We start from the raw sequence: 9,021 nt of genomic DNA, 5'->3' as shown, positions 1-9,021 counted from the left end.
ATTGTTCTAAGTCAGCCATAAAAATGTTGTCATACTGTGGGGCCATACGGGTACCCATAGCAGTGCCACTGACTTGAAGGTATAAGTTGTCCCCAAATCTGAAATGGCTGTGGGTGAGGACAAAGTCACAAAGCTCAACCACCAGGTGTGCCATAGCCTCATCAGGGATACTGTTCCTGACAGCTTGTAGTCCATCCTTGTGTGGCATATTGGTGTAAAGAGCTTCTACATCCATGGTGGCCAGGATGGTGTTTTCAGGAATATAACCAATGCATTGTAGTTTCCTCAGGAAGTCGGTGGTGTCTTGAAGATAGCTAGGAGTGCTGGTAGCATAGGGTCTGAGGAGAGAGTCCAAAAAGCCAGCTAGACAGTCTACAGAGAATGTGACTCATCACTTTTGGAAGCAGAAAAAAAAATATGGAGGAGCTCTTCGGTAGGAAGAGTTATCTGGAGAGTCAACCCACCCATCTGCCTCCTATAGGATGAAGAACTACTGAATTTATGGACCCATCCCCAAAGAAAGAATGGGTTAAGTGACCACATCTCTCTCCCCACTGGCTGGGTTCACCTTAAACACACCTACTGACAGAGCCCATCTTTGAACTTGTGACAAGCCAGGCATTCCCAATTGAGATGTTGTGATTCTAAGGGTCATTTTCATTACAGAGCGAGATGAATCCAGCATCATCTAGTGCACAGGTCATTAGACTGGGTCTCAGGAGGTCTGGGTTCTATACCTAACTCTACTATTAATCTCATGGTTGTTCTTCGGCAAGTCACTTTTGCCTCTCCTTCTCCTCATACTTTCTGTCTTGGCTATTTATACTGTAACCTCTTTGGGGTAGGGACATGATATATGCGTACAGTGCCTAGCACAACTAGATATACTATACATAAGAAGAATTTCACCTCCTTTAGATCACTTTGCCAGAAGCACTAGTTCAAGCAGGCATTTTCACCAGACAGCGGTGACATAAGAAAACCAACACAACTTTCTGTAATAAAGTGGCTTAGAATAAGTGGGTGAAAGAGTTTGCCTTTTAGAGGAAGAATGGTCTAACTTTAAGGGCCCCATCCTACAATCCCTCCCTATGTTGAACTCTCAACATATCCTGTGTAACATGCTCTCTCTTGACATTTAGGCTCAGGTTAAGTTTGATATTCAGAATCAGAAGCCCTACCCAGCCCTGAAGTGGCAGGAGATGAGGTCAATGGTAGACTTTTCAAAAGCAGGCCCTAAGTTTGAAACTATGATGATAGGTACTCTAAAAATACAAATAAAATAATTATTTAAAAACAATAAAACTGGGAAATCACATCCTTTTCTATCTCCGCAGTCATATAGCATAACGTCTAGGTCCCAGACTCTTGAAGATATAGGAGATGCACTACAGCTTAAATTGCATTTTTACCTTGAAACAGCCAAGTTTTTAGATGTTTACAGCTTCTGATGGCCCTGAAATACAAAAGAAAATAAATACCACATATATAAAATTCCATTATTGATACCAGTTCTATTCTTATGTCATTCATACTGACCAGATACAATAGCAAAACAGAATTCTGCAAACAACGCATTAAAATAGTCCATTGTGAGCATATAAATTAATGTTTTTTCAGACACAAAATATGCCGAAAAGGTAAAAGGAATAAGTCCTCAAGCATGCTAAAATACTGAGCGGTGGATTTGCTGAACAATCAAAATGCTTTCACTACACAGAAAAAGAGACTAGACATACAGAAAAACCTCTTTCATGACACAACCACTGAAATTAAATTACTTCCAATGAAGGTGTGATGCACAGAAAAAAAATCAAAGTCCTATACAATGTGAAGCAAAGAGATACATGAAATAACTGCCTTAGGAGTGCAGGCATATAAATGAAGGAAATGTGCTCAGTGAACTAGAGCACCCAAAATGCTTTGCAATATTCTCCTGATTACTAGAGCATGGTGACTATATGAGCAGACCGCAAAAAGGAAATGGAGAAAGAACGATTACTGGTAGAGTAGGGAGGGGGGCAAAACAACTCTCTTAAAAGAAAATAATTCTATACCGTTTTAGTTCACTGAGATTTTGAATAAATTGATGTCGAATTAAATTGGGGAGAAGAATCCAGAGAAGGCTGGGAGATGTTTTAAAAATTCTGAATGTCTCTTGAGAATTTTTAGGTAACACATGTACAGTATTTAAAACTAATTGAATGGGATGGCTGATTCAGATTTAAAATAATGAACAACAGGGACTTAATTCAGCACAGGTATAACTTCAGTGACTTCAGGGGAGTTATTTATGCCAAGGCTCAATTAGGCCAACTATTTATAGACTTAAAAAATACAGAGTTAATGGAGAGTTGAAAATTATTTTCTGAAAGCTTATAGTTCTGGATTTTGTGATTCCCTCAGGTCAGTCTCTGTCCCCTTAAGTCTAGGGGTAAATTCTGCATCATAGTGCCATATAGGATCATCCAGTATTTAATACTCTGTAGTACCTAGACAAAACAGGAATGGTGAAGGATGAAGACCCACCTAAATATCCTGAGAAGTGTGTAGAAGGTGATGGGGAGTTTACATATGTTTGATATTATTTGAATGAGCTTCTCTGTAAAGTCAGTGGACAGACTCCCATTTTCATTTTTTAACCCACAGTTAGAAGTGGGCAGCAAATATGGAACTATGCCACTTCCTTGGGGTTTCCAGGACTGATTGTCACCTTCTTACCCCCCTACCCCGAGAGGAAGACTTGCTGGTGCTTAACTGGACGTCAACACTCTGTTTGGGTAGCTAACAGTGGTGATGTCAACCTCCTCAGGGCTATGACAGCCCTTATTTTGCCTTGCAGTTGACAAGAGGTGCACTCCAGTCTCCTTGAAGCATTCCCCTTTAGTGACCAGCCGGTCACTGGACACTCACAGAAATTACCAGGTTTGCTATCCCCACAGGGACAGTGAACATACTAGATTATTTGATTCAACCAAGGATCAACTCCTATTTAACATCACAATACAGATATTGTAATTGTACAGTCATAGTAAAAAACCACCACCACCAAAAACAAAACAAAAAACCTCTATAATCTTGTCCAAAAGATTAAGATTTAAGAGCAAGGATGAGTAGAAACAAAATGGTTATATATATGCACACACAAAAATCATAAAACACAAGCCTGGATCTACACTTCTCGATCGTTACCTTTCCTATATAATAAAGGGAGATTTTCCCCAAAGGTTTAGTCTTTTGCAGAGTTAGCTGATTTCAGCCAAATCAGGATCCAAGCATTCTTTGGGCACCCCTCTTCCATCAGAGATTTTCCAGGGTGAATGGATTACAAAGTGTCTCCTTGCATTCTACTTATATTCTTCAAAGTTGATTTTTTGCCCCCAGAGAGGACAACCTGGTCTCCTGGGTCTTCCTGTCCCCTTGTTGATTTCATATATAAATTGGGCTCTCATTGTGTTGGCATAGAATGTTTAATTTATGTGTGCACCAAGATAGTCAGGTGACTATACATCCTAATTCAGGGGTAGGCAACCTATGGCACGGGTGCCGAAGGCGGCACGCAAGCTGATTTTCAGTGGCACTCACACTGCCCGGGTCCTGGCCACCGGTCTGGGGGGGCTCTGCATTTTAATTTAATTTTAAATGAAGCTTCTTAAACATTTTAAAAACCTTATTTACTTTACATACAACAATAGTTTAGTTACATATTATAGATTTACAGAAAGAGACCTTCTAAAAACGTTACAATGTATTACTGGTACACGAAACCTTAAATCAGAGTGAATAAATGAAGACTCGGCACAGCACTTCCGAAAGGTTGCCGATCCCTGTCCTAACTCCTGTTTGAAAAAGCCTGTTTTTCCCCTTTGATTGGTGACAGACTTTAAAAATATATATTCAGTACATATATACAACTCAAATATTCTTACATATATCACAGAATGAGTATAAGGATCAGTCTGACAAGCTTTTATTAGAGACCTTACGTGACATTCTTTATGGACAAATACTATGAAAGTGGCACACGAGGGTATAGTGAGTCTATCAGGCCTGTTAAGAGTTGCCGTTACAGAACAGTGAGCCCTTTGTCAGGTGGTACCAATGGGCTTGTGGCACAATGGCTAGTACATCCAATCACCACAAAATGCTTTACAGTGTGATTTTCAGCTCACATACACATCCTTGTGCTCTCATCAAGCTAACTTGGGTATACATGGTAGGGTAGCATGCACAGCAGAAACAGCAGCACAGCTTAGCCATGCAGAATACAAACCCACTGGTTTCAGACTGGTTTGTACTTGGCATGGCTAAGCCATGCCTCCTCTACCACTGCCCAAGCTACTGCAGCTACACTACTATTTGTACCTGTACTAGCTTAATGAGAGCTAGTGTGGGTATGTATGCACAAGCTGGGAATCACACTCTTAGGCTACATTTACACTGCAAGCTAAGTTTCAGAGTAGCAGCCGTGTTAGTCTGTATCCGCACAAAGAACAGGAGTACTTGTGGCACCTTAGAGACTAATTTATTTGAGCATAAGCTTTCACAGGCTACAAGCTAAGTCTCTCCATCTCTCATTTTCCCATCTGTAAAAATAGGATATGCTCTCCTACATCAAAGGGTGGAGTGAAAACAGACACATTAATGACGAGGCACTTACACTAGGGTGATGAGGGCTAGATATACAGCTCAATTGATTTGTGGCAGATCTGGGGGCAGAACTAACATCTGATTCCTTGCTTTCCCAAGATGACAGAGCTTTGATTATTATAAGGAAACTAAGTTACCATCATAAAATGATGGATTGACATTGAACTACAACTTTTTAATACGTAGGGAAACGTTAAAATGAAAAGTTAAAATGCAAATTGTAAATTTACACCCTAGCATGTAGCATGAACATCTCAGATTATTTTTCTTAAAATTAAAAGAGCTATTAGAAAACTGTAGCACTCCATGGCTAAGTGTGGCAGATGGCGTATACGAGGGAGTGGGGTGCATTTACAGTAAACAAATTCTTTATCTTTGACGGGGCATGGGGAGAACTAAAATGGTCTCCAATTCAGTCAGGGAATACTCAAAGATACTGACATTCAAATATATTAATTACGGTGAATATATTAAACTGAGGTAAAAAACTGATAGAACCTTCTTTTATGAAGATTTTTTAAATATTGCTTCAGGAGCTGACAGCATGTCGTCATTTGTGAACGTGCTGCAAACTGTTCAACACCTGCTACTGAGGATACTGCCAAGTGTTTGGTGCCACTTATGTGGTCAACTTTTAATCCTGGTGTTTGATGCCACATTATAGAATTCATTAGTGACCTTTGTACCTGGGATGTCAGACAGAGTATACAACTGACTTAATTGCCTTACAAGGCAGAAAAAACTAACGTCAAAACTGCTAAATAGTTATAGAATTCACCAGCAGGTGAGATTGTAATGTATGGCAATAAATTATATCTTTTCTTATGAGATTAATAGTCTGAGCGCTCTTCATGTAATGTTTATATAAAGTTCAGATAAAACATTAATGAAGTGTTGCATTTTTCCATATAAACATTTTTTTTTACCACCACCAGAAAAAAAAATTGCTAAGCCAAACATTCAAAGAAATTTTGTCTGGATTTTAAAATCTAGCCTTAAACATTCTGTGTAGATTGTAACTCCTCATGTGCCTAACTTGTGTGCACACACAGTAGATGTGTGTGTACAAATCGGTTATTTTCCAGGCTCATCTGTTTTGCTGACTGGCCATCTGAGCTTGCAAATAACTGATTGGCACACTCACATCTAGTATTTGCATTAATAAACTCGGCATGCACATGTATATGCATGCAATGATGAGTGTCTGCTTTGAAAATCTGACCATTTGTGGTCACTCTGCCAACATCTGATTTCCAGTTCTTTTTCTAATGTGCACACTGGACACCCTATTTGACCCAAGTGGTTAGCCCGTTTGGAGTCTTGCGGGTTGTTTCATCATCAGTTTCTCTTCCTAATGTAGTCAGGTATTCCTTATAAAAAACAAGGTTGCATCAAAGCCCTGTTTTCCTGAACATAGTAGAATCAAACAGGAGACAGTTTCATTGCTCAATCTTCCAAGCCTTTTTCTCCAGCCAGAACTCTACCCAAAAAAGCCTCCTCCTCTTAGCTTTCTCTCAGAATCATGCTACAAGTGCTTCTCTGGCTGTCCTTGGATTTCTGCTGCCTTCTCTGTTGCTTCTGTGGCATTTCAACTGCTTCTGCTCTCCCCCACCCCGCCCCATATCAAAACAATACCCAGCTCCTGTATTCAGCCCACATAGCTTAGTTTATGACTGGCCTTGCAGGAGGCCAATCTTTTAGGCAGTTGCCCCTATTGTTTCAGCGACTATTCCAAAAGGAGCTCAACTGCTTCCTACATTGATCCTGTTATGCCTGTGGCAGTGGTCCTCCCCAGGATACACTCTGGGAGCCATGGGAACTGCTGTGCCCCTTTAACCACCCAGCTGGGCTGACCCTTTTTCCACACAGTTTGCTTGGAGACACAGCCAGCCTCATGAGGCCCTGTTATCATCCAACATCAGGTGGTGCCACTCACCCAAACTCAGCTACCTGAGTGCTGTACCTAAGACACCCACGAACAAACAGCAGACACCAGCCAATTCCCAGCTCCCCAAGCATGCACCCTCCCCCCCGTTGGAGTATAAACACAACAACATTATACCATCTTGCACTGCACAGGGATCTGTACAATGTAAGCTCGTAAATAGTTAGCTCTCCTCTCAATGTGGGAAAGATATACAACAAGTCTGTATGAACCAAGCTGAGATTTTTCCCCAGACACTTCACTGGCTTAGATAAAAATCTATCTTTCTATAGTTCATCTCTTTTTTTTGGTTTAAGTGAGTGTAAGTGATAGCAAACAGACCAAACAGATTAATAAATTAGTAGATTAAATTTAGATTAGTAAATAAACAAAGATGCAAACTAAGCCTAACATACTAAATAGATTGGATATGAATTAGTTTGGTGAGAAGTTGCTGATGATGATACAAGCAGTTCACCAGGTTTCCATACGCAGCTAGAAATCCTTTTAGCCTGGGATCAGCACTTCCCCCAGTTCAATCTTTGTTCTTCAGGTGTTTCCAGGAATGCCTTGTGTGGGGAGTGAGGCCACTAAATAATGTAACACCTCACCTTATATAGCTTCAACATATGGCAGGAACCCTTTGTCCCAAAAACAGTTCAGAGCCTAGTTTCTGCAAAAATACAGGTACCCAAAATGGAGTTCAGTATCATGTGGTCTGGTCACATGCCCTTGCTGAGTCATAGCAGCCATAACATACAGGCTGGGTGAAAGGTTCACTGGAAACTAAACTTTTCCATAGCCCATTGTCTTTGCTGATGGGCCATCAACACTGTCTAGCTTCTTCATTGTTGTACCTTAAAGGCTAGTTCTGAGTGTTCCCAGACTAAGAACATTTGAAAAACAGATAGCTAGTCAATATTCATAACTTCAGATACAAAAATGATACATGCACACAAATAGGATAATCATATTCAGCAAATCATAACTTTTCCAATGACACCTCAAATGACTCATCTTGTACAAATTGCCTCATAATTATGTCATAATCAGATCATAATCATACAACTATGAATAATATGGGATGCAGTGTCACAACACCCACTAGCATCAATGAGGTTTCACCGAGTGCCCAGGATATCACACTTGTAGTCTTCTCTCAGAATACGAGTGCCAAAGCAGGAAAGTGTGAACCTGTTTAGACAAAGTTTTCTAAACACTAGATATGTTGCTCTAAATACTAGCATTGGATTGGAAAAAAAAGGGGGGGGGAAATCAGTTCTATAGACTCCCCTAATTTTCTCCAGGATACCTTTGTTTTTCTGAGTTTAACTGTTTTCAAATCCCATATTACATGTAGTATCTCATCCCTTGTTTAAAGCCTTTAACACTTTCTTTAGTGGTGGTGGGGAAGGGGGTAATCAATATTTACTCTGAGCTTTTCAGATTCCTTGTTGCTCATTCTCCCTGGAATTTACCGATTGTACCCTATTTATCCCCTAAAGCTAAAGCAAGTACAGATCTACCCATGTGATCGATTGCAGCCATATAATTTAAATTGTATTTGTCTGGAGAGAGTGTAATCTGCAGTAAAGAGTCCTGGGATTATTTTTGTACATCATTGTTCACAGAAAATTAACTGTAATGAATGAAGTTAAAAATATTAAGCCAAGTTCTGAACACATTACCTCTCAGTTTCTTATCTCACAAGCTTTCAATAGGCTCGTCTTGCCTGGCCAGTCATTAAAGGGACCCTTTAATAGCTTTTATAGAACCTAGTTAGTTATTTCCCTGAGGTTTTATTACAGTAGCTATCAGAGTGACATCAAGATCAACAAAGTTATTTCAGCTTTTTTCTTTCATTGGATTGTTGAAGGCAATTTGTTTTAAACAAATAAATATTCTGCTGCTGTATTTGGATCCCAAAGGTTGCAGCAATAAGGACCTGAAAGGAAAGCTGCCATCATTGATTTTCATTATCCAGAATGCTAAATGAAAACAAAGCTCATAAATAGTGATGAGTAAACTGTGTTTTTGTTTTTAAATCTTTCACTTTTAGTAATAAGGTGTTATCAATAACATAGGTACGGAGATGTGCTAGTTTACACCATAATATTTTAAAACTCACCATGTCCATTTAACATTTCATCCTGAACATGTTCTCTTTGGTGTTTGTTCCTTGAGTCATTCTGCCAAAACCTTAACATAACGAAACCTGGGCTTTTTCACCCTATTTATCCAAGGTAGGCAATCCTATGTAGTCTTTCAAAGATCATTTTTGGCAAGTTACATACACCTGCCTCGTATTGAGTATCAAGGTAATTGGAGTTATGATTCATGTCAGACAACTGTTTAACACAGTGGTTTGACATACGCAGGTGCAACTCTATTGTCTTCAATGTCCTAAAAGCTTATGATGTACTGCTGTTTTAGGTTCTAAAAGGTAC

The sequence above is a fragment of the Mauremys reevesii genome, linkage group 2 (assembly GCF_016161935.1).
Source record: "Mauremys reevesii isolate NIE-2019 linkage group 2, ASM1616193v1, whole genome shotgun sequence".
In the NCBI taxonomy this organism is placed as follows: Eukaryota; Metazoa; Chordata; order Testudines; family Geoemydidae; genus Mauremys; species Mauremys reevesii.
The sequence above is the reverse complement of the archived record's forward strand: the minus strand, read 5'-3'. Positions refer to the sequence as shown.